Here is a 25,431-nt window from a genome sequence, read left to right as displayed (position 1 = left end):
CAGCCTACACACTCGTACACACAGCTCTATGATGCTATTCTGATGAACTGCAGTGATACTGCCCCAGCACCTCCATTTGTATTATTATTATTATTAATTTAGAAAGGAAAAAGGGGGCAGCCCTGAACTGCAGGACACAAGTTTTAGGGGTTTTTTTTTTGCATGAGCTTAAGAATTAAAAAAAAAAAAACAAGTTAATTTTGGGAGAACACATTGTTCAACACAATGGAGTACTGTATTTCTATATGGTTGTTGGACAAAAAGCTTATGGAAATATATATATTCCCCTGCTGTACCTAACAGCTCTGTGGAAGAAAATGACCTTGGCTTGGTTGGAAGAAAGGAGGCAGAAGATATTTTAAATAAATAAATAAATAAATAAATAAATAAATAAATAAATAAATAAATAAATAAATAAATAAATAAATAAATAAATAAATAAATAAATAAATAAATAAATAAATAAATAAATGGGGTGGTGGCTGAACATATACAGTATACCAGAGGCAGGTGAAGGAGAAAAAAATGAGGGCTCACTCAATTTGTCATGAGATGTTGTTCTCCATTTTTGCTAAAAGAAAGTATTTTCCTTTTCCTAACCCTCCCCTTTTTAAAAAATTCCTTCCAAAGCATGCCTTTAAGGGAAAAGCACAAAGCTGCCTCTAAATATATTCTCCGTTGCCTATGAAAGCTACAGGGTAACGTTCGGCTGCAACCTTGGTGGACTCCCCTAGGAAGGATGGCCGTGTGTTTGATCTAACCCTGTTTGGCAAGAGATGCTTGAACGATCAGGGATGTCCAAGCCCTGGTTAGGAGGGACAACGAGGTGGAGATTGGATGCTTCCCTCCAGGGTCCCCGAGATGAGCTTCCACAGGAAGGGATGAGTTAGCAGGGTTCTCAAGTTCCAGAGACCCCTCACATTTATTTCAAAGCCGGCAAGTCCAAAGACTACCGCAGGTGATGCCGTTCTGTCCCTTCAGCGCTGCCTGGGGGATGTACTGCAATGGATGCAGGAGAACGGGCTGAGGCTGAACCCGGACAAGACGGAGGTACTGAGGGTGGGTGCCCCCACAACTGAGGGTTTGGGAAACTCCCTCTCTTTCGGGGGGGTGACCCCACCAAGGACGGGGTCCGCAGCTTGGGGATCCATCTGGACCTGGCGCTCACTATGGAAACCCAGGTGGCGTCGGTGGTCCGAACTGCCTTTTACCATCTTAGGCAGATAGCCCAGCTGCGGCCCTATCTCGATGTGGGGGCACTCACTACCTTGGTGCATGCGCTCATAATCTCAAGATTAGACCACTGCAACGCACTCTACGTGGGGCTACCTTTGAGGCTGCCGCGGAAACTTCAGGTGGTGCAGAATGCAGCGGCCAGACTTCTCAGTGGTGTGAAAAAATACGAACACATCTCACCCACTCTGGCCACATTGCATTGGCTGCCCATCTCCTTCCGCATCGACTTCAAAGTGTTGGTGCTCAAGTATAAAGCCCTAAACGGTTTAGGGCCTCGATACCTGGCGGAACACCTACTCCCACCAAGATCTACCCGTGTCACTCGTGCAAGCCAGGAGGTGAGGCTGAGGAGCCTAACGCCGAGGGAGGCCCGGAAGGAGAAGACAAGAAATTGGGCCTTCTCAGCGGTGGCTCCTCGTCTCTGGAACAATCTACCTCCTGATATTCGCGCGGCTCCCTCGCTGGGTATTTTTAACTAAAAACACTGATGTTCCGGCAGGCCTTCCCCTCAATCAATTCCTGACCTCCCCTTCCTCTCCTCACTCTTTGTCCCTCCTTGTTGAAAGTTTTCTTTATGTAGAATTGTTTTTATATATATTGCTGTCTTGTAAGCTGCCTAGAGTGGTCTTAACCGACTAGATAGGCGGGATATAAAATAAATAAATAAATAAATAAATAAATAAAAATTAATGGCAGAACATGCTGTTCCATCCACCTGCCATCTTGAATGTCTGGCCACACCTTTCCTGATGCAGGTACAGTACTTCCTTATTCATGTGGAACATGGGTCCTGTAGTTGTGCAGGGGATCATCATGAGATCCCGGCCTTCAGACCTTGCACAGTGTAGGACCTTCTGAAACCCAAAGCCCATTTTAGAGCGGATGGCAGAGTTCAGACAAGGGGGTTTGGACTACAGTTCCAAGACTCCCCACCAGCCAGCATGTGGCACAGTTCTCCTCTCCCCCCCCCCCAAATGCTCACAGGAAGGACGAACCTTGAGATGAAGCTGGTCTCCTGAGCCAAAGGACCAGCGAGCGCCACCAGGAAGATGGTGGGCGAGACGGGAAGACGAGGAAACCAGCCCCCCGGGGAGAAGCCAAGATGGACCCAAACCCATCCAGACAGAAGAGGCCAACCTGGCTTCAGTCTCACTCCTCCACTGAAACTCCGTGGCTGACCTTGAGCTAGTCATGCTCTCTTGGGCTTGATCTGCTTCTCGGGGGTTGTTATGAGGATTTGAAGAAGAGAGCCACATGAGCGCGCTTGAATGCAGGGGAGGAAAAGAAGAGCAGAAATCCTAAGGGATTCCCCACCAGCCCCAGGAGAGACCTTCGGTCAATGCTGACTGGCAGCCTAGCCGTGAGGTTGATTTTCTATGTTCCTCTACAAGACGCGTGCGCCCCAAAGTCACGATCATCCTCTTAGAACTGCAGAGCAGGATGGGTGACCCCCTTGGGATCCTCAGGTGCGGCCCCTGTCCAGGCGGGCCAGCAGGGGGATTCAAACTCCCCACCTCTGGGCTCTGCCGCCAGAGAGCTCAACCACTGAGCTCTCCAGCCGTTCACTGGGATGTTCAGTGAGAAGGAGCAGGTAAGTAGGAGATGGGAAGGAACCAAGTCTCATTAAGGGCTTGGGAGGTCCACGCCAGATTCAAACACATCATGGCCTGGGTAGACCCAGGGTCAAAAGGAACAGGCCGCCCATCCTGCCTCTTCTCAAGTCACTTGTACTGACAAAAGACCACGGAGGAAAAGACCACGGACAAAAGGGAGACCCGGAAACCACAGACACTGGGGGCTGAATTTGGTCATTCAGTAAATGGTGGTTGCAGGGTGGCCACCTTCCCTTCCCTGTTTGATGACAAGTCCTGAAGATACCAACGTTGACCTCTAAAATACTCTAATGAACCAATAAAGCTATTTTTTTCTCTATTTCTCTCTCCCTCCCCCCAATTTTGGCAAGGTGCTCACATCTTTTTTCAACCCACTCCCTGGGTTAAGTTTTTCCTGCATCCTAAAAAGGTCACCAATATCTTTTCAAAGGGTTCAGATAATAGAAGGGAAGGTGTTGGCATTAAATTTGCTAAACCTGCCTCTTTCAGTCCTTTTAAGAAGAAAGATGGAGCAAAAAATATTTAAAATAAATAGATGCATTTGACCCTGGACCATGTCTATGGTGGGAATACACCCTGTGTTCCAGTGGTAAGATTAAAGAACATTATGTGGGAGAAAATATTTATTTATTTATTTATTTATTTATTTATTTATTTATTTATTTATTTGATTTATATACCGCCCATTTGGCAGCCAAAGCCACTCTGGGCGGTTTACAATGTGTGATATAAAACAACAAAGTAGCAAAATAGCAAATAACAACATCAATACATTAGTGGCCGCAAATCAAAAGTCAAAATTTGATTTAAGAATATACTTTGTACACATACAATGCTCTGAAAGCCAGGTTGCTATTTTAAAAGAGGAAGGGGGAGCTAAGAATGTCATAGTCAGAAAAGGAACAAAGACCAAAAAAAAATAAAGCACATAAGGTGTGGAAAGTTGGGTCATGCAAAGAGAAATGAGACCTCTAGACTGTTACAGCTGACCATTCAAGGGGGAAAAATTATAGAAATAGGGGGCTAAAATGTAGCACCATGTTTTAGGACTGCCATTTAAAGGGTCTCCCGCCTGCTGTCAGAAAGAAGCAAAAATGGGGGGAAGAGTAGACTCACGGTTTTAAGGAGGTTCCAAGATCCGAAGCCAAGCTGAGTGTGGGAAATAAAGTCCAACCGAAGAGACCCAAATCCAGGTCCAGGCCATGAGAAAGAAAGTCAACCCTTCCGACCTCTGCTTGTTTCCTGAGAGTAGAGAAGGCTGAGTCCTCTCCAGCTGAAGGCAGTTAAGCCTCCGCCCACCCTTTAGCACAGCTGCGGGCCCTCAGGACTTTCTGCAGGGAAGTCTGTTTGTGAGGCAGCTCTGGCTCACGAGGAGCCCTGGGTTCCTGTAGAGGCCTTCTCAGTCCAGCCGCTGACCTTTTGCAGCGCTTCCCAGGGCTCAGAGAACGAGCGAGCCACACACCCCCAACCTTCAGGGAGTGGGCAAGAGACCCATCCTGCTAGGGTGCTGGGTTGCCTGGCCCTTCCTCAAAGGCAGGGGCTGTGCCGCCCCACGCCAGAGAGGGCAGGGGCGAAGGTGGGCTTGGGCGGATAAGCGACACACACACACACCCGTTGCAAGATTGTCACACCTGCACCAAGATGTTTTAATGGGAGAGGGTCTCTGCCTCCCCTTAAGCTTGGGAGCCGTTGGGAAAGTCTTGCGTAGTGAAAAGACCAGGTAGAAATATAATAATAACTGCCCTTCACCCACACACATCCCAAATGTGCTGTACACCTGGAAGTGAGGGGTTAGCTTTTGCCACTATCAAAAATGGCATCTGCAGCATCAACCCTTTGACAAACATCACCTCCTAGACCTCCCCATGATCAGTGGCCATACTGGCCGGTGATTTTGGGGAGCTGGGCCAACCGAAGAAAGGAACTTCTCCAAGCGGAGTCAGGAAGCCACCGTCCTGGCGGGGCCAGGGCTTGGACAAGGTCGACCCTCCATGGCAGGGCCCCATTGCCCTGAACAGAAAGCTTGGGAAGGCTGCGTGTGACCACCCGTCTGCTGAGGCAGCAGAAAGGAGGATTTTGCGAGCCTTATCCTCTGTGACCGTGCATTTCACCAGAGGGGTGTGTGTGTGTGTGAAGAGCAGCAAGCTCTGCTCTCTTTGGCCATGTTCTTTTGAGTGGCCATTAAACCAGGGGCATCTTGTCTCTCATGTGTCCATAAAAACGATCCCTCCATTTGTTTCCTGCCGGTAAATGGCCTTTTATTTTTATATTTTATTGCAGAGTAAGAAAATATTGGGAGCCATGGATGCATTTTGGATAATGCACTCCCCATTTCTGCCATATTGTTTTATTGACCGTTTTTTGGATGCTTCCCCTCTTCGGGGCCGTGGATATGTAAATATGCTTATTTCAGAAGACAGTCTCTACATGTAACTGTAATTATAGTTACATGCTGTGAAGTAGTTCCCAGCATATGGCAACCCGGATGATTCAAGGGGTGTCGGCTATCTTTTAAAGCAGCAAATCCACAAAAGTTCACATTCAAATCCATGAAAGCTCACATTAAAATATTGCAAAGGTGCCCCCACCATTTTGTCTTCTTTTTTTTTCTAATGTTTTCAATGTTACTAATATAGAAAAGAAGACAAAAACCTTATAAAAAAGAAGACAAAACTGCATATATATGTAGCTTATTATAGACTAGCACAGCTCCCTCTTCTAAAATGATGTACTGGGGAATTATATCAAGAACTCATCAGGATTCCACCAGGGCCCCTGGGAAGCAGAGAGCCAACCTCAAGGCAAAACTCCTGGGTATTAACAAAGCCAGAAATGGGCTTTTTGAAGTGAGGCACATGGCATGAAGGTAGGAGTAGGAGGCAAGCAAGGAAATACGGGCCAAGGAGCTAAGAAATTGTTGACCTACCAATTCTAGAATTTGGCACACCTTGAAGCAGACAAAAGAAATCATTGCTAACAGCAACAGCACTGTGACCTGTGACTCGAACACAGGCCCCAAGCCAGGCCTTTATATACTGAGAGGTGTTGATTTATCCTCGCCTAGCTTCATCGGCTTTAGTGCTGTTGTTCTCTCCTGATGTCAATCGAAGAGAGAGTAGCTGCTGGCCGGGATCCACGCTTCCTCATCAGCAAAGCCACAAGAGTTTTGAGGATCGATGCTATCGCTGGAATGCCGAAGTGAGCGGTGAATTGGCTCGCCAGATGAAGGGCAGACCGATGAGAAAGGCGCAGTTCTCTTTGCCAGCGCCCGGAGTTTGTCACATGCTGGCCCCTTTCCAGGTCAGTTGCTGAGAACGTGGATTGAAACCAGGAGAGAACGGGCAGGCGGGTCTTCTCCTCTGTGCATCACTTCTCGAATTCGAGGCTAGCGAGAAGCCTTCTGATCAGAGGATAATTTTGCAGGCGTACACTTCCTTTGCTGGTGTACTACATCATAGGTTTTGTAGTCTTACATTGACATGAACGTCTGCACATTTTGCAGCTTTACATTTGCACATCATTTCTGTGCATGTGTATATTTTTCTCACACAGCTGCGCCTCACCCCGATTTCATGGTCTCCTGGGGTTCTAGGAATCCTTTGGGGCTTGGATTCATAGTTTCTCAATTGTCAATTTACTTGTTTATTGGAGACTACAGACAACCGCTTTGGGCCCGTGCTGGGGAGGAAGAAAATACTCCGAGAACACTTCTTGAGATTTAATTTGTTAAGTGGCCACAATTTCTGCAAACAATTTACCACTCAGTGAAATAAATTCTGGTTCATTGTAATGGGGTGTTCTTTAAATCAGAAGCAAGGAAAAACACCCAGCCTCGGTTCTGCTGGCTGGGGATGGCAAGGCGTGACAGTCTAACCCCGTTTTGAAGGTCACATTTTGTGCACCTCTGTTTTAAATGGACTCTCAGTCTGAATCTGGGTGTCTTCTATGACCTCGCCCCTCTCCAAGGCAGGAGGTTTCCTCAAACCTGATTTGGGGTGGAGGAGGGGTTGTTTTCCATATACTTACTTCTCCCCGACAACAAGCTGGATTCCCCCCCCCCCCGACTGGCAGGAAACGCTTCCAGCCTGGTGCAATCTAGCTAACAGCCCTTATATAAATCATGCTAAAAAATAATGAGTATCTGTGGACTGAATTCATTTAGCTAAATAGGCCGAGGGCCACTTGCAAGTTATTTAGAAAGATTAACAGAAGAGGAGGAAAATGGCAAGAGGGGGGAGAGGGTGTGTGTGCCACGTATCAATCAGCAAGGGGAAAGGCGGGGGCGGGGTGAGGCCGGGGAAGGAGCGGCCCCCGAAACAATGCAATTCTAATGCGTTCCAAATTCGTTCAGCAGAAGGCTCTTCCAACCGAGATTGGCAGCTTGATAACGCTGGGTGTTCTTTTCCGTCGGATGCGTTTTTAATTAAACGAGGCTTGCTGCCACAAATCCCGTTTAAATGCAAAAGTATAATTGGACAGAGACAGAGGCCTGTGCCATTGGCCGTTCAAAACCATCAGTTTTAGAGCATCCTAGAGGACAGCTCTGTGCAAGAGTTGATTTCTTCATTGGCAAAAGATGCAGCCTTAACTGGAAGATAAGTGTAGACCCTTTGCTCCTTTTTCTTATGGTGAGAAAAATGCCCCAAGCAGGATACGGAGGGGTTATCAGAGGGAAGCCTTAACCATTTGTCTTGACTACTCTGGCTCTCTCCCCTGGTGCATCCAACCCTAACCCCACCCCCCACCCCGGCAGTGACTCATCCTTAACCATATGGCCCATTTTCCCAGCCACTTCCAATTTTCTTTTCTTTTCGAGAATACTTATTCAAGAATACTTATTTTATTTTATTTGTTCACAGACCGCATGGCCTCCAGAGCATCCCCGGGGCCAACTGGGACCAGCTCCTAGGCTTGCCAGAGTGGCAGAGCTTCTAAAGGATCTGAGCTGGCCAGCCTTTATACACCTCTGCTTGGGGGTGGGTGGGAAACAAAGAGAGAGAGAGAGAGATCTTTGCTGAGACAACAGCTCCCTCTATGAGGAGCTGCGGGAGCAAATCAACCACTCTGTCCAAGGTCCTGAGAAGTCCGCCTCCCTGCTCGGGTCCACTTTAGGAGAGACTGGCTTTGCTTTCTCTCTTTCTGCCGGTTTCCCCATGGGCACCTGGACAGACATGGCACGGGATTGGGGATGTTGGGATTGGCATCCTTCACCCCTGCTTCGCTCAGAAATTTGTCCCAATAAATTTGTAAGTCTGTTGCTGGGCTTTCTGGTATGTCTGGCTTTACACCCTCTCAAAATCCAAACCCTAAGACTATCTCAATGGAGTTGAGCCATGAGTTACTAATTTGCTCTCAGCTGATAGTTTCCACCTTGAGTTTTCATCTACCCTTGGGTCCCCCGGATGTTCTTGGACTACAACTCCCAGAAGCCTTCACCACCAGCTGTGCTGCCCAGGATTTCTGGGAGTTGTAGTCCAAGAACACCTGGGGAACCAAGGTTGGGAACTCCTGATTTAAAGAGATCTGGGAAGGATTCATAGCTTGGATGGATGGATGGATGGATGGATGGATGGATGGATGGATGGATGGATGGATGGATGGATGGATGGATGGATGGATGGATGGATGGATGGATGGATGGATGGATGGATGGATGGACGGATGGTACTCCTGTTGAAGCTTACATTCAGTGGACACTTGATGGATCTGATTTTGAGATGACAATGGCCAAACGTTCACTTGAACTTTCATCAGATCCTGGGGGAGCTCTTTTAAAATCTGGACTGAAACCAAAGGCAGATTCACCAGTCTGGCAAAACAAGAGTCAACCAATTCCAGTTGCCATACAAGATGCATAGGGGACTCCATTTGAGCACAATCTTGAGAATCTTTGCCCCCCAGCCCTTTCTGCGCCCATCCGATCTCTTCCTCAATCTTCAGTTTCTTAGCTTCTGCCCAAGAATGCCCCTGCTGAGTGCATCCATCTATCTGGTTTGCCAAGGGGGGGGGCATTTTAATTGTTTCTCTCAAGTGTGCCAGGGAGGGGGGGGAGATAAGGAGGAAGGAAGGGAGAACCCCTGTCCAAACAAGAAAAAGTTCAAGAGGGTCTGTCTCTTCTTGACATTTATAGCCTAATAATGCCTGTTCGTGTAAAAATCCCAAATTGATGTGCATAATTCATTGCAACTCTTTTGTGGTTTATTTAATGCTTGGCTGGTTCTCGCTGGGCTTAATGTGTTGCCATAACGCTAGACAGGCCGGGCAGTTGTTTTACAAGTTTTCATCACAGCTTCCCAAACATCTGCTGCGTGCAGTTCTTGATCGGGAGCTCCAGGGAGACCAAAGCCTTGCTCAGAGGAGGAGAAAGAAGCAGTTCAAGGTCGAGCGCTTAGCCCATCTTCCTTTGGCTTCCTCCCTTTGGACGCAGGAAGGATCTCGGTGTGTTCCAGTCTGGTGAGGGATCTCAGATCCACAGCTGGGCACTCTTAACTGTGTAGCGGAGAATTCTCACTCGGTTTCAAATCTCAAAATTCCCTGGAAAGGAGCTCAACGGATCTCAGACCGCTCCCAACGTACAACACGGACACGCTCCTTTGACGACAAGCAGGGGAGGAAATATTCCGGTGCTCGAGTCGGACTGACCCCATTAAGGTGTTAAAAAGAGGACAGGCAGAAATGCCATCCCCTCGGTTGTTGAAAACTGGCAAGCGTTTATAAATTACTGGAAAACAGGCCACACACAACTTCAAGCATGAGTCATGCATTTAATTGATCATGACGCCTCTCAATATACTGCATTATGATTTATTGATTGTACAGATGTGTCGAGGCGCGGTGTGTTCACCTTTTCTAATACTTCTGCTACTTCCCCTCCCCTCCCCATTAGCTTCCCGAAGGACGCCTTTCCTTGTTTACTTAGGTGTATCTCATGAACGAGCATTTCTGTGTTTTCTTATCATTAATGGTCTTCCATGCCTACCATTTATTACCTGTGCTGTTTGGGAAACCGGCAAGGAAAAGCAGAAGGGGGGAAAATATAGAAACCCTGTAGGGCGAAGCAAATATAGTCCAAAAATAAAATCAGAGTGACAGAATGATGGACTGGAAAGAAAATAGGTTTTAAACCTATCTCGGCAATGACCAAAATCTTTTCCCATGGTAAGCTTTCAGCAAGTCTAAGTCCAAATTAATTCCCCAGACTGGTTGTTCACAATATTTTGTTTTTGTTTTTTTTTACTTAAGGTTCTTCTTCCAGGTATTAGAAAAGTTCGTGACTGATTCTTCTGCCCCTGAGGGAGTCATTAGATGTATTTCAAACATTTCTACCCCGCCTTTCAGAGTTTAAAAACAACCTTCTTGCAGGGGCAAACAATAAAAGTCCATAATAGCATTGTTTATTCCGTTTCATTTCTATGCTGGCTTTTCTCCTTGCGTGACTCAGCAATGACTGAAAAACAGATACAAGTAAAAACAGATATAATAGCTTTAAAATATAATATGAAAAAGACCACTAATTTATACATGGTTTTAAAACACTTTAAACACATAAAAGCGCATGAGCAAGCAGTAGAATCTGTTTGCTTGCTGAAAGACATTTGCCTGCTGGTGAAGGACAGCAGTGAAGGGACCAGCCCGGTTTCTTGTGGCAGGGAGTTCCACAGGCAGAGAGCACCCACTCAAAAGGCCCTTTCTCGGGTCTGCAGGTTGGTGGGACAGAGAAACCATGTCAGGTATCCCGAACCCAGTTCATAGTGGGTTTTACAGACTGCTAACCGCTCTGGCAGCGACTGAAGCTGGTGCACCAAGGGAGTTGTACGCTCTTTGTAACCACATAAATAAACCAATACCGGCCTCGTGTTAGGCCAACAGCGTGTCAATAAAATTAAGATTCATGGCAATTAAATTTAACAAACTCAGAATGGCTATAAAACCAAACCGAGTCATCAATAAGGCTGAAACAATACTTTAATTGGAAAGATTTTTTTGGATCGACCCACCAGCTTCGTGATCGCACAGATTCCGCCCGTTGCAAATCTTGGGTTCTTTTCGTGGATCTGGTGAAGCCATTTGTGGGTTTTGGAAGTCCCCGGCGGAGGTGAAACATTCTGGGTTTGAAAAAGAGGCTCCTCCAGTGTCGTGCCACAATGACGGTCAAATGCTCACTGGCTCCGGAGCCGCCTGGCTTTTAAGAGACCCCCCCCCCTGCCTGGAGCTTTTCTGAGACCACCGCTGAGTACGTAACTATAAAAGTAACTAAAAGTTACAGGCATGTCACAAATGGAGTGAAGTTCTCTCCTGTAAAAATGTAACTGCAGTATGAAGTTGTTCCATCTTGTCATTGAGAGAAAAGGAGAAATCATCACAAGTTCACTAATTCTTTGGAAGTAATTACTTCCACGCTCAGTCAAACCGCTGGAATGGAGCACTAACAGATAAAAGTAACTAATTTGTATTAGCAGGGGGAAAGTGAATGAACAGATATCTGGGCCTAAAGGTGTTTTTTCCCCCCCAACCTTCTGAGGTCACATCCTGTTGCTGCTTCCCGCTAGTTACTCCATGTTAGATCTGCTCACATGGAAACCAGCTTCTAGGGGCTTCTGGAACTAGGTTTAGACATTGTTTCCCTCCTGCACTATCCTAAACATATTTGCTTAGGAAATAAGTAAAATCTGTGTTTACCTTTTGCCTAAAACCAGCCTTCAGTTCAAGAGTCCCCAAAAGCTGTGCAGTTTCCAGTAACGGTGTACCCCAAAGCCAGTGATGGAAATCGAGAGCACAACCGTCTTCTTGCATAGTTCTGTTCAATAACAGAGAATTGTTGTTTTCTGGGGCCATTCAGCTTTCAAGACAAAAGCATTAGCTTAGAAACATCAGTTTTCCAAGGTAAAAAAAAAACCCTAATATGTAAAGAGATGGAAAGAATAGCTCCAAAGCTTCATTAGGTCCCAGACCGAATCGCAAAGCGTGATTAGTTCCATTCTTGACGAGGGTGGCTTCTTGAATCAATAGCCTTATAATTGCCTTTTCGGGCTTGGGTACATTTCAGATGAAAACTCGCTGATTAATCCAGGGAGCTAAGCAGATATAACTCAACGAGAGTGTTAATAAATCAGCCAATGCCATTGATGGGTTTCCAAGCATCACCTTCCAGGACACCTGGATTCTCTCTCTCTCCACCCCCCGCCCTCTGTTTTTGGACATGACGAAAGAGTCACTGTGCAAAAACAAGCAGAGAAAAGACAGAGAGGAACAGGCTGGGATATTCAGAGCGAACTCACTCCCAAGAGATGATCAGCCGGCCTCTGTCTAGAAACCTGGTCCCAGGGAGTCCCCACTGCCTTCTTATTGGTTCCCTGGTTCAACTGTTCGGAGTTCGAATTCCTCTATTGGACCTCCTTGGCAGGCCTGGACTCAATGACCAGAGGGTTCCTTCCAGCTCTGCCGTTCTAAGATGATGGTGATGATGATTAGCATGGAGACCCTGACCACAGCCGAGGCATCCATCTGCACTACCACAGCACGCTCGCCGACGCTGCACTTACAAACTAGAGGAAGACGTGTTCTGCTTCGGATCATGACAGAGTAACCTGCTTTTGGTGCAAAAGCGCTCTTTCCCCATGTTTTGGTGAGCATTCGTGTTCCTGAAAAGAAGCTGCGCTCAGGCCCAGGACGCAAGGAATCCTTCCATCAAGCTGTAATTGCTCAGGCGCCAGAAATCTGGGACTTCCATTACAGAATCATTATACTTGGACCGGGAGGATCTCTCTCTCCTCTCCACCCGGCTTGCTTTTCTCTTGTTCCTTGGCTGTACCAGCCAAACGGAGGGGAGGCATCTCACGTCTTAGGCAGAGTTTTTGCCAACGTCTTTTTTTTCCTGTTTTTCTTTTAGGGGGGAATCTCAGGTTTGTTACGCAAAGAGGGTTCCCACAAACCCGTTGATTCTGATGACAAGGAATGAGATTGATTGATTGATTTGATTTGATTTATACCCTGCCCATCTGGTCTACAAGACCACTCTAGATCCCACCTAGATGTTAGGAAGAAGGCCCTGAAGCGTTTGGAAGCAGCCAACCTGGAAGCCCTGCCTTTGGGAGTTTGATTCTCACGACTTTAGGGCATGGTGTATTGATATGCTCAGAAACCCCTTGGTCAAGCAAGCAAGCAAGCAAGCTTCAAATCTACAAAGCCTTCCACTAGAAATGGATATTGCTACCATAACTAGTTATGGAGATGAGACGAAAGCAAGCCAGCAGCGTTAATACCCCCCAATCGATAAAGCTTTATGGCTGTTTAATTTTCTTGGGAGATTTCCTGTCTGGCTTTAATCCAGCTCTCTCTCTCTCTCTCTTTTTTTTTTCTCTCTCTCTCTCCAGAGCTCAGATGATCTCATAGCAAAAAAAGGCAACCGAGCTGCTGTTTGTTGAACTTTCTTAAGCTGTTAAAGGACCGGCTGGAAGACTTTAACCAGGCTGCTGTTGAAAGTAATAGAAGCTTATCTTTTTATTCCGGTTGGAAAAGGGAAACAAAGCCTCTGCGGGAGCGCCAGAGCCTTTTTCACAGTTTACTTTGAAACCTGTAAATGAAGCTATAATTTATGTCTACAAAGGGGGCCTGATGGAGGTCGGTGGTATCGGTCCTCAAAATCGTCTGAACAGGCGTAGCGAATGTTCCTGGCTTCTTCCAGACCCTTTCATCTGATGATCTTAGAAATGGCTTCCAAAGTGTGGTTCCAGCGCTGGAATAAAATAATGGATTCGCTTCGCTCCATTAAGCGCCATCTTGTTCCGATTTGCCCACCAGCTCCTGCAGGGCTGTGGACGGAAAAGCACTGGCCTCATTCATGCGCAGACACGCCAGACGTCTGAAGTGGAACCAGGACGCTCATCATCTCAGGCCCTTGGGCTGGCATGCATGCTTCATTCACAGAGGCTGGCACAGAAATCCTCAGGGTATTTTATCCCAAGCCGTCCCTCGTTGATGCATTCAAAATAAGCATGCCATACAGACAAATGCCGGCCTTACAATTTCACTCTGGAGGTCAAACTTTGGAACGGCTCACGGGTTGAGGTCTTTGGGTGTGGAGCCAGAGGTTGGGAGTTTGATTCCCCCACTGGGCGTCCTTGAGAGGGTCTGGACTTGATGGATCCATAAAGTCTCTTCCAGCTCTGCATTTCCAAGAGGATGATCATGATGATTCAGATGATCCAAAGAACCAAGACTTACCAGAATCGGATGAATCCAGAGGTGGATTGTGGGTCTCACCTAGAACCAATCCCACAATGTGATGTACGATGTCAGCTGCTTTGTTTTTAGTAACAATTTCTTCTGCCCTTTATACCCAGCATAATTATTAGCGATGTTAGGTATGAGCTTTTTGTAACAGAGATTAAAATTATAACCATAGAGTGCATGCGTATTCATTCCCACACAGACCTTGTTCCAAGCTCAGCAAAGTTGTTGAGGGAGTTTTTATCTTAAAAAAAAGAAAAAGAAATTCTAATGTCTGAAACCTGCTCTTTTCCAAAAGAGAAAGGAAAGGGGGGCTTGTCATACACTCATTTTACATTTCTTCCTTGCATATAAATGGACTGGAAAGGTTTCAAGATCTTCCATTAAGAGTTGTGTGTGCCTCTTCTGTCTCCATGTGGTTCAAATGCAGGTCACCAGACAGATACCGTTTCATAAAACATGCATTCTTTCTTTTCTCCTAAGGAATGGTCCTACAAATTTGAACTGGAGTAGCATGACGTTGGAGGACCGTCTTGAATCCCGCCGAGAACCAGACCTTCCTCCAGGAAACGTTACTCAGATGCAGGAAGGGGGAGACCCGACAGTGGCCGAAAATTGTGCAGCCAGCAGACAGAGAAGCTCGTGGTGTTTTACGGAGGGCTTGCATTATTTTTTTTTCTTCCTTTTAAGAAACCCATTAAAGATTTAAAGCCCATTGCTTCAGCAAGATTAGACCGCACAATTTTGGAACGGTCTAGACATCTGGAGCTTGTGATTTACTCATCCGTGTGACATGCAGGCCTGTGGGTGAACCCAGCAACACAGCCAACGTCCGAAAAGAGTTCTGTGTTGGCTTTTGGTCTTCAGAAGGACCGTGTGCCCTTCTCTCACCAAAAAAGAAAAAGGAAAAGGAAAAAAAGGAGCTGAATCTCTCCTGGAGACCATGCCACCGGCCTTGCAGAGTAGCTGGCAAAAATGGGCTGTGTCATTGAAAAAATAAACCCGAGTCGCGTATCCAGTGCGACTCAAGTCTGACTTGACAGCCTGTCCCCCAACTCAAGTCTCCGTCTCTGCTGATCAAAGTCGTCTGGCAGAGGTGTATGAAAAAAAATACACACTGTGTGGGAAAAATAGATAACAGAGAAGCTTTTCTCCTTTTCTCATAATACCAGAACCCGGTTGGAGCATCTGCCGAAGTGGTGGGAGACTCAAGATAGCTTTCTTCCAATACTACATAATTAGCCAGTGGAATTCACTGCCACAGGATGTTCCTATGACTTCCAGCTTGGGGACCTTTAAAACAGGACTGGATAAGTTCCTGGAGGCCATTACTATTAGCCAGGAGGGTTAAGCCCCCACCTCCAGGACCATAGCAGAGCACTGTTGTATAGCAGCAGCTTGGGAGGGTGAGGTAGTACAGACCAGACGCCTGTTAAACATCTGGGAAATATAGTTTCCCTGCGGACGGCTTTGTCTAGGTTCAACAGCTCTGAAATAAAAACGGGTCCACCGGGAAGGAAGTCCAGCTGCTTCACAAAGGTTAAGAAACAGTTTGGTTTGCTCTGAGTCCGTCTGCTTTGACCTAAGATGGACTACAGTTCCCATAACACCCCAGGCAGCTGGGTGCAGGTTTCTGGGAGTTGTAGTCCCACACCTCCACCACCCCCACCCTCAAAATCATCACATTTCTCCTCTCTGCTGGGATCAGCCGCTTGAATTTCAGGGACATGCCCCTGAAACAAATTTAAAGACTTCAAAAGTGGAGGGTTTTTTTTTTTGCTGAGCAGAGAAAGGGGTGTCGGTTTCTCTCCGCTTGATAGCCTGCTCCCCATATTATATCGGCATTTTGTATTCTTTGAAGTGTGTTTGCGGCTCGGGAGAAAGCGAGAAAGCAAAGGTCTCGTGGGAAGCAATTTGCTGCAACGCTCGGATTAGTCAAAAATATATATTTCCACATGCCGGGGTGGGATTTGATCTCTTTTAGCATTTCCCCACCCGCTTTCCTCCTGTCGAAACCTCCTTTAATGGGGCAGGAGTCTTCCGACAGAGCAGTTGGGTTCTTGGGATGTTTACCCGGGAGGGTGAGACAAGGAATAACGAGACTTTCAGGCCCAACGAAGCATCCTTCTCGAAGGCCGGCCTGAGGAGTGGAGGCCTTTCTAAGACCCTGCAAGAGCAAAGCAAACCTTTTGGTGGGTGGGTGTTCGTATCCAAGGACGTCCGGTCTCACCTTCCCTGAACCGCTGAGCTGAAAGGTTGTACGTAGACCTTGTGCGCTGATTACAACAAGGGTTAAAACGCAGCACCTTTTGGAATGGCATCCTTATGACCATTTTTGCATACATGTTGCATCATCAGCATCTTAGAAGTGCACAGCTGGAAGGGACCCTGTGGATCATCTAGTCCAGCCCCTGTCCAGGAGGCCCACCAGTGGGGAAATCGAACTCCCAACCTCCAGCTCCCCAGTCAGACACCTAAATCCTTGAGCTCTTATGCTTGTTTCCTGCTTCGAGTCTGTCCTTCTCGCTCCATCAGTCAACGTGCTTTGGAAAACGCGGGTTCTCTGGACATTGTGCGTTCCTCTCTTGCGATGGCATTGAGGACGCTCTCCCCTCATTATCTGAGAAAGTTCAAAGCCTCCTGCCGCTTGCAAGACACTGAATCAGGGCACAGGGGGTGAAGCCACGCGGTGAGTCACCACCGAGCACCGAGCACCGCCTGGTTCCGTGTCTGAAGATCGCATGGATGGTTTTACTGCTGCATCGCTTACTGAGTCTGGACGAGGGCGAGGCAATTAATTTGAAAAGCTGAGCGAAGGGACCCATTTCAGTGAAACACAAAGGGAAGGGGAGTAGAATCAGAAAGTTCCTTCTCCACAATCCCCCCAACCTCTTGCCTGCCCCCTAGATATAATGGGTTGCCACTCCCATCATCTCCAGCTAGCGCATCCATGAGCATGCAGGAATTTTGCAGTTACATGCCTTGTGGCAACACAATTAGTGATCGTTGTTACATACAGCACTGATGTTACCTGTCTGTCATGGGTTTGGAGGGAAAGTTCCATCCTATGGGGAGTGGAAGGCGGGACATCAGGAGGAGGGGCTGTACTGTATATATATGTGAAGCGTGTGTGGAGAGTTTATGAGACGCTAGAAGATGCTGAGAGACACTGGGTTGTGACGAAGCAGCAGCTGGGAAGAAGAAGCTGTTGTGGGAGTCTGTGTGTCAGACAGGGTACTACTGTGTGTCGGAGTACCAACCTGATAGGTTCAGGTGTCTGTTGGTTAGCCAGAACTGATAGGTTCAGGGTCTGTGCTTCAACTTAAGGGTTCTGTGTGAACCAAACTGTATGCTTGTATGAGTGAGAATAAGCCACGTTACTTTATTTTATTCACCTGATTGTTTTATTTTCCTGTGTGTATTTAAAATAAACCTTATTCTTTTTATTGTTTAAAAATCCATCCCTGGTCTGTGTGACTTCTTATAGGGAATGGTTGGTGGCAGCTTAGTTAAAGTGTGGCAGATCCCAGTAGGTCTGGGTTTGTCACATTGATTGGTGTCCAGCGTGTGGGATACGACTGGTCCAGTTGTCCAGCGGTCCAGCAAAGCCTTGGCAAGTGTGCCCAGAGCAAGGGGGGTCTAGTCAGGGACAGTCTGAGGCGCGTAGGTAATCTTCTAGGTGTACCTCACGGGGAGGTGCGCTAGTAGAAGAACGTGCCAACTGGGGAGACTTAGATTAAGGTGCTCTGAGGCAGCCTAATTTTGGCGGGAAAAAGCTGAGGCAAAACTGCGTAGCAACAGCGAGCTAGCTTGCCAGCTGAGAGGCCCAGCAGAGGGGGGTAGGCTCTGACTCGATACTGTTGCAAGTAGTGCTGAAGAACAGCAGCAATCTCTAGGGAAAGCTGGTTCTGAGGCAAGAAGGAAAAAAGTGGTCGTTTTATTTTGAGGCTTGACTTTTAAAGCAGCCTGTTCTGAGGGGGGATTATGCCCTTGACTCGAAGCAAAGTAGCAGACATGAGTGAAGTGAAAGACCCCCAGATTGACCAAGGTTCTGAGGAGGAATTTGGCTCAGTGCAAGGTGACAGCACAGGAGAGCAAGACCCAGAACTCAGAAAATTGCTCATAGCCCAACAGCATGAACTGAGGATGAGGCAATTTGAAGTGGAGGAAAGGTTAGAGAGAGAAAAAATGGAGGAAAGGGAAAGAGAGAAACAAAGGCAATTTGAAATAGAGAGATTGGAAAGAGAAGAAAGATTAGAGAGACAGAGAATTGAATTGGAATTGCAGAGAGAGAAAATGGCGTTTGAATTAAAAAAAACTGGAAATGATGAACCAGAACAATAATAACAATAGGGATTCTGAGGGAGGCCAACTGTCTAAAGCTGACCTGAAGAAATTCCCTGTGTACCACAAGGGAGATTGTCCCGAGGTGTTCTTTTCCTTAGTGGAAAGAGCGTTTGTGGACTTCTCAGTGAGGGAAACTGAGAAGATGACCATCATGCGGTCTTTAATTAGTGGTAGCCTGGCTGAGGTTTATGCCGAGATGCCTGAGGAACTGATGAAAGATTTTGCAGAGTTTAAAAAACTGGTGTTTGCCAGACATGGGATAAATGCAGAGCAGCTGAGACAAAGATTCAGGTCCCTAACCAAAAAGCCAGAGCAGACTTTCACCCAAGTGGGGGCCCAATTGGTGAGGCTGCTTGAGAAATGGCTATCGCAGGAGGGAACAGAGACCTATGAGCAGCTTAAAGACTTGATAGCACTGGAACAGTTCTATTCAGTCCTGCATGGGGAATTGAAATTCCAGGTGAGGGAAAGGAAACCGAAATCTGTGGCAGCAGCCGCAGAGATCGCAGATTTTATTTCCCAAATAAGAAAGCCCTTGGGTGAGGGGAAATCTGTAGGTAAACTCAAAGAAACCTACAGCAAGTACTCTCAGGGACCAGGGAAAAGCCAGCAAGGGGGAGGGGCCCATGGTGAAGGGAAGCCCTCAGACATGAAACTAAGACCTCAGATTTTGGAGGGAAAACCAAAACAAGATGAGAGAGAATCAAAATACACCAGAAAATGTTATTTCTGTCAGGGAAAGGGTCATCTAATCTCAGATTGTGAGAAATTAAAGCAGCTAAAAGGAATGGTGCCTCAGGAGTCTAGTGGGACCAAGCCAAAAGCTGTGTTCTGTGTCCAGAAAGAGCAAGGCTCAGTGTCACTGAGGGAGCCTGTTGCCATGGCTACTCAGTCTGGAACAGCTACCTCTGCTGATCAGGCTGAGGAAAATGGTCCTCTTATAGAGGTAAAGCGCTGCTTGCTGGTGAAAACAGATTCTCAGTTGTTTGAGACAGCCGGGGTGGACGTAGGAATACTTGACCGTCAGTATAGGGGGCTGCGGGACACTTGTTCCCAGGTAACCCTGTGCCATCCAGATATTATTCCTAGGGAGTTTATAATCCCAAATGAGAGCATAAAGGTGGCAGGGATTGAGGGGCAGGTAATCTCTCTGCCAGTAGCAGAGGTACCTGTCCACTTTCAAGGCTGGAGGGGAGATTGGCGGCTAGCGATTTTATCGACTCTGCCAGCAGCCGTGCTCGTGGGAAATGACCTGGCTGAACATGTGAAACGGGTGCTAGTGATTACACGCTCACAAGCCACCACAGGGACAGTTCAGGGGGGTAATGATGAGCCAGAGACGGAAGCAGAGGGGAGTTCAGAAGCTGTGGTGGAAACCTTAACCACAGACAGCAGATTTGGACAGGAGCAAAAGGCAGACGCCACTCTCCAAAAGTGTTTTGAACAGGTGACTGACGCCCCGCTAACACCTGAAACCCCAGTGAGATTTCTGGAGAAAAAGGGGATTTTATATAGAGAAACCCTGAGGAATATCTCAAAAGGGGGAGATGGGATCAGAAGTCAGCTGGTGGTACCTGAAAAGTATCGCCCCATGATCTTACAAAGGGGTCACTCTGACATGTCTGCTGCACACTTAGGGGTGAAAGGGCCCCTTGATTTGATCAAGCAAGATTGGGAGCAGATCACCCAGGATGACCCACAAGACGTTGTGACATACATAGACACCTTGATGAATGACCTAAGGAGAAATCTAGAGCTGGCAGCAGAAAACCTGCAAGCTCAGAAGGTCAGACAGAAAACATGGTATGACCACAAAGCTAGAGAGAGGCACTTTGACCCAGGGGAGGAAGTGCTTTGGCTTAGGCCCTGCAGAGAGAATAAACTGCAGCTCAAATGGGCAGGACCATATAGGGTCATTTCCAAGATGTCAGACCTGAACTACCTAATAGAGCAGGAGGAGAACCAAGCAAGGAGGGTGGTTCATGTGAATGCCCTAAAACCCTACTACAGAGGGGAACAGAGGGTTTTATTCGCGATAAAAGCAGCTGAGAGTGAGGAAGCGGAATTACCCTTCTGGGAGGGTAGAGGGGAAGTAAAATACAACCCAGAGGAGGTAAAGATCAGTCCTGCACTCACCCAAGACCAGCAGCAAGAACTAAAAATGCTGCTTAGTAAATATCAACAGGTGTTTTCCAACAAGCCGGGGATAGTGAAGGGAGTGATGCATCGGATCCACACAGGGGATGCACCCCCGCAGGCAGTATCCCCATACCGAGTAACGGGACCCTATAGGGACAAGGTGCGGAAGGAGCTGGACGAGATGCTGAGGGAGAACATAATCGTCCCATCTTCTAGTCCTTGGTCCTCTCCGATAGTCCTTGTGGACAAGCCTGATGGGAGCATTAGGTTTTGTGTCGATTACAGGAAATTAAACCGTGTAACCACTCCTGATGCCTACCCAATGCCCAGGCTAGACAACCTGATTGAAACCATAGGGGGTTGTCGGTTCATCTCATCATTGGACCTGGTAAAGGGATATTGGCAATTAAGAATTGATCCCAGGGATCAAGAAAAAACTGCCTTTTGCAGCCCTTTTGGTCTCTATGAGTTTCGAGTCCTGAGCTTTGGTCTCAGAAATGCACCAGCCACATTCCAAAGGCTGATGGACCAGACCTTGGCAGGGCTCAATGACTTTACAGTGGCCTACATTGACGACATAGGGATCTTCAGTAATACCTGGGAAGATCACCTGATACACCTGGAGTTAGTGCTGCAGAGGTTAAGTGCAGCAGGGCTAACAGTAAAGGCCAGCAAGTGTCAGCTGGGTAGCCCAGAAATAAAATACTTGGGTCACATGGTAGGGGGAGGAGTGATAAAACCCCTGGAGGCCAAAATAGAAGCAGTTCGTGATTGGCCTAGACCCAACACCAAGAAAAAGGTCAAATCATTTCTTGGGTTGGTGGGCTACTACAGAAAGTTCATCCCGAGGTTTAGCGAGATTGCGGCTCCGCTGACCGATCTGACGAGGAAGACGGCTGATGACCGCATCCCGTGGACCAGCGACTGTGAGGCGGCGTTCCAGAGGTTGAAGGAGGCGTTAATCAACTATCCTGTGCTGCGGGCTCCAGACTTCGACCGGGAGTTCATCATCTACACCGATGCGTCTAACACCGGGGTAGGAGCAGTTCTGTGCCAGGAGGATGAGAATGGTGACCAGCATCCAGTGTCCTACCTGAGTAGGAAACTTCAAAAAGGTGAGAGACATTTGGCAACCGTGGAGAAGGAGTGTTTGGCCATAGTCTACGCGATCCAGAAGGCCAAGCCTTACATCTGGGGAAGACATTTTATTCTGTGTGCTGACCATTCACCATTGCAATGGTTAAAGACAATGAAAACCCACAATAGCAAACTTATGAGGTGGGCTTTAAACCTACAGGACTATGACTTTGAAGTGAAGGTGGTCAGAGGGTCAGTGAACTGTGTTGCTGACGCCTTATCAAGAAGACCTGAAGAATGAAGACGGCGAAAGAAACATGGACTATGTGTATATAATGATGACAAAAAGTAAAATGTACCTGTTTTTGAATTGGTTTGTATGAATAAAGGTAAATTGATGTAATGTATATGGTAAATGTTTAAATGCCTATTTGCTATAGTTAACTTAGAATGTAAGTATAAGTGAGTATAATATGGTATGTATAACTGGTTTTGTATGTTTTATTCAGGTTGTTTTTTGGTGAAAAGCACCTTAGCTTTCCCCCTACAAAACAACTTATAAAGAGGGGAGGTGTTACATACAGCACTGATGTTACCTGTCTGTCATGGGTTTGGAGGGAAAGTTCCATCCTATGGGGAGTGGAAGGCGGGACATCAGGAGGAGGGGCTGTACTGTATATATATGTGAAGCGTGTGTGGAGAGTTTATGAGACGCTAGAAGATGCTGAGAGACACTGGGTTGTGACGAAGCAGCAGCTGGGAAGAAGAAGCTGTTGTGGGAGTCTGTGTGTCAGACAGGGTACTACTGTGTGTCGGAGTACCAACCTGATAGGTTCAGGTGTCTGTTGGTTAGCCAGAACTGATAGGTTCAGGGTCTGTGCTTCAACTTAAGGGTTCTGTGTGAACCAAACTGTATGCTTGTATGAGTGAGAATAAGCCACGTTACTTTATTTTATTCACCTGATTGTTTTATTTTCCTGTGTGTATTTAAAATAAACCTTATTCTTTTTATTGTTTAAAAATCCATCCCTGGTCTGTGTGACTTCTTATAGGGAATGGTTGGTGGCAGCTTAGTTAAAGTGTGGCAGATCCCAGTAGGTCTGGGTTTGTCACAATCGTGTCCTGCTCTGCTCAGGCCTTTTAAATGCAAAACGGTGCCTTTCTTTATTGAGTCAAACCATCTCACATTCCCGCTTCCTCGTTTCTTTCTGCTTTTCACGTCTCCTTGCTCCTTTCCAACAAGTCCTGCCTTCTCCTGATAGACCCCAAATGCAATAGCTTAAGTTTAGTCTCTTTTTTGCTTCTAGACAAGGTTTAGGCTTGGTTACTTTCAGCAGGCATTGGATGCAGGAATACTTGTGTGTGTGTGTGTGTGGGGGAAAATAATTAGCCATTTTTGCTCTACATAGGTTTCCACGGCAAATCCAGTCTTCATGGGTGGGAGTGCTCAGTTTAACTAGCCAAAACAAAGCCACCCATGCAAACGAAAAGAGTGTGGGAAATTAAGAGTTAGGTTTTCGGGGTGTTTCTGGACTACACTTCCCAATAATCCCCAGCTACCATGAGAGTGCCCACACAAGCAGGGGAACGGCTGTTTTGATGACTCCATCAATATCTATTTCCGCGGAATTTGCCTTTTCTCCACCATAAGGAACAGCACGGCCATTTACACCATGTGTACCCCCCCACATTTAATTGCATTGTGTTTGTGTGTGTGTGTGTGTGTGTGTGTGTGTGTGTGTGTGTGTGTGTGTGTGTGTGTGTGTGTGTGTGTGTGTGTGTGTGTGTGTGTGTTCTCTCAAGTGACACCGGTAGACTATGGCTCATGCATCACAGACTTTGATTCTGTGCCGAAACGAATTAGGGGGCTCGCTGTGGACCGGCTGCTCTAAAATTAAAAAAAATTCAGCTTGAACGGAACGAGGACAGGATTAAGGTCATTTGGCCGAGAGGGCCCTGCCCCTCTCTAGGTGGCACCATGGGGGATTCGAACCCCCAACCTCTGAACACCTGAGCTATCCAATAGCACGGCAAGAAACAGTGGTTTACAACACTCATCATCCCCTCTAGGATTCCTTGCTCGGGAGGGATGTTGGGAGGGATGGTCCAAACAGGTCCCTTACCCTTGTTGTGTTTTGCTTTGCTTTTTTTTCCAGCACCACAGGAAAAGTTTGTGGAAAGCCGGGCCAAGCTCAGCCCAGGGAACACGGTGGGAGGTGGTGGTGGCGGCCCTCAGCAAGGCCTCTCCTTGGGCTCTCAAAGGGAAAAGAAATGCAAGAGGAAGAGGAAACCGGAGAGACGGAGAAATTAATCAGTCCTGGAGGAAGCATTGCTTAAAATGATCTCCCCCTTTTTTCTCTCTCCCCAATGAAGCAGATTACTTGCACTTAGCCATGTCAGCGCTCAAGCCTGGGGTTGCTAAGCAACCCTCTTGTCTGGCCTGGCCTCCTCTTTCCCGTCGCCCTTCCGAAACAGCCAACCTAAAATAGACCCCCTCGTGTGGGTGGCTGAGCCGCGGGGTGGGTGGGGAGGACACGGCGAGGGCCCCCCTCCACGCTGTCCTGCTGGCAGGGAGAGAGAAGCCCACCCCTCCCCACGGACAGGGCTGAAGGGCATCCTGCTCAGAAGAAGCGCTCACACGGGGGTCTTTCCAAAAGGGGAACCCCAAAGTTTCCGGATTGCATTCACCGTCGAGGGGCTTGAGAGCAAACACCCAGTCCCCAAATGCAGACGTTTGCCGGCCTTGCGCCCTCCGGGGCTGGGCCCGGCCTTGGGTGCCTCTGTGGCCTGAAGCCGAAAACCTTGGAGGATGCTTCCCCCACTTCTGCCTGCCTGTTATTGACTTGGGGGGGGGGGGAGGATTTGTACTGGTGGATTCCAGGAAGGCTGTCCAAAAGCCTCTCCCCCCCCCCGACGATGCTCATCCTTCTCCAGCGCTCTGCTTCCACAGACACCTTCCGACACGTCCCCTTTCACCGTCCCCATCATCAATCCCAAGGAGGGCAGGGAAAGGATCCAGAAGGACGCCCCGGCCTCTCCTTTTCCCTGACGTGTTGTGGCTTCAAAGGTTAATCATGACCCACACAATGCCTTTCACGGCCTTGCCCGCTCTCCAGCTTTTTTTTAATTTTTGCCCATTTGGGTTCAAGCACAGCCGTCCGTCCCTTTCAAATGGCTTTCCTTCTGCGTCCCCATCTGTTTTAAGGGTGGGGAGGGTGGCTTCTTCCCCCCCTCTCTTCTCTCTTAACTTTTGCTGGACCTGGCATCACAGCAACAACCAGCAGAGATCACAATCCGGGATCAACGTTCTCCCTCTCACCTGCCTCTCACTTACCTCCAGCCAGTCTGGTTGTGTGTTAGGACAGCTGCGGACAGAACAGGATTAAAGAGATAAAAAGGGTTCCATTTCAAAGCTGTTGCTCACCATGTTCTCCTTTCTTCTGCGTACACTCTCTCACTCACACACACACACACACACACACACACACACACACACACACACACACACACACACACACACACACACACACACACACACACACACACACACACACACACACACAATCGGATGACTTGAAGCAGGACTAACAGGCCCCATGAAAATCAAGATCAGCTTATGTGTTACCCTTTGCCCGAACTCTTCTCTCTCCCCCCCCCGCAACATCTTTACATATCTACACATGGGGTGGGGGTGGGTGGGGGTGTGATTGTGCATACTTTACTCTGTCCTACCATCCGTGAAATTCTAGGAGGAAGTGGTGTTTTTCCTTACTGGTTAAACACACACAAA

At 47.5% G+C, this 25,431-nt stretch overlaps 1 long non-coding RNA gene across 1 annotated transcript; it reads left to right on the top strand.

The window, feature by feature from the left end:
• The first annotated feature begins 13,900 nt into the window (after positions 1–13,900).
• On the top strand, positions 13,901–15,079 carry LOC140702570 (uncharacterized). The gene is made up of 2 exons (XR_012081779.2): positions 13,901–14,135; positions 14,562–15,079. It is a non-coding gene; the product is annotated as an uncharacterized LOC140702570 (long non-coding RNA).
• Positions 15,080–25,431: the final 10,352 nt, after the last annotated feature.

Source organism: Pogona vitticeps, chromosome 13 (assembly GCF_051106095.1).
Source record: "Pogona vitticeps strain Pit_001003342236 chromosome 13, PviZW2.1, whole genome shotgun sequence".
Lineage (NCBI taxonomy): Eukaryota > Metazoa > Chordata > Lepidosauria > Squamata > Agamidae > Pogona > Pogona vitticeps.
Note: the sequence above shows the minus strand (reverse complement) of the source record. Positions and strands in the feature narration are given on the sequence as shown.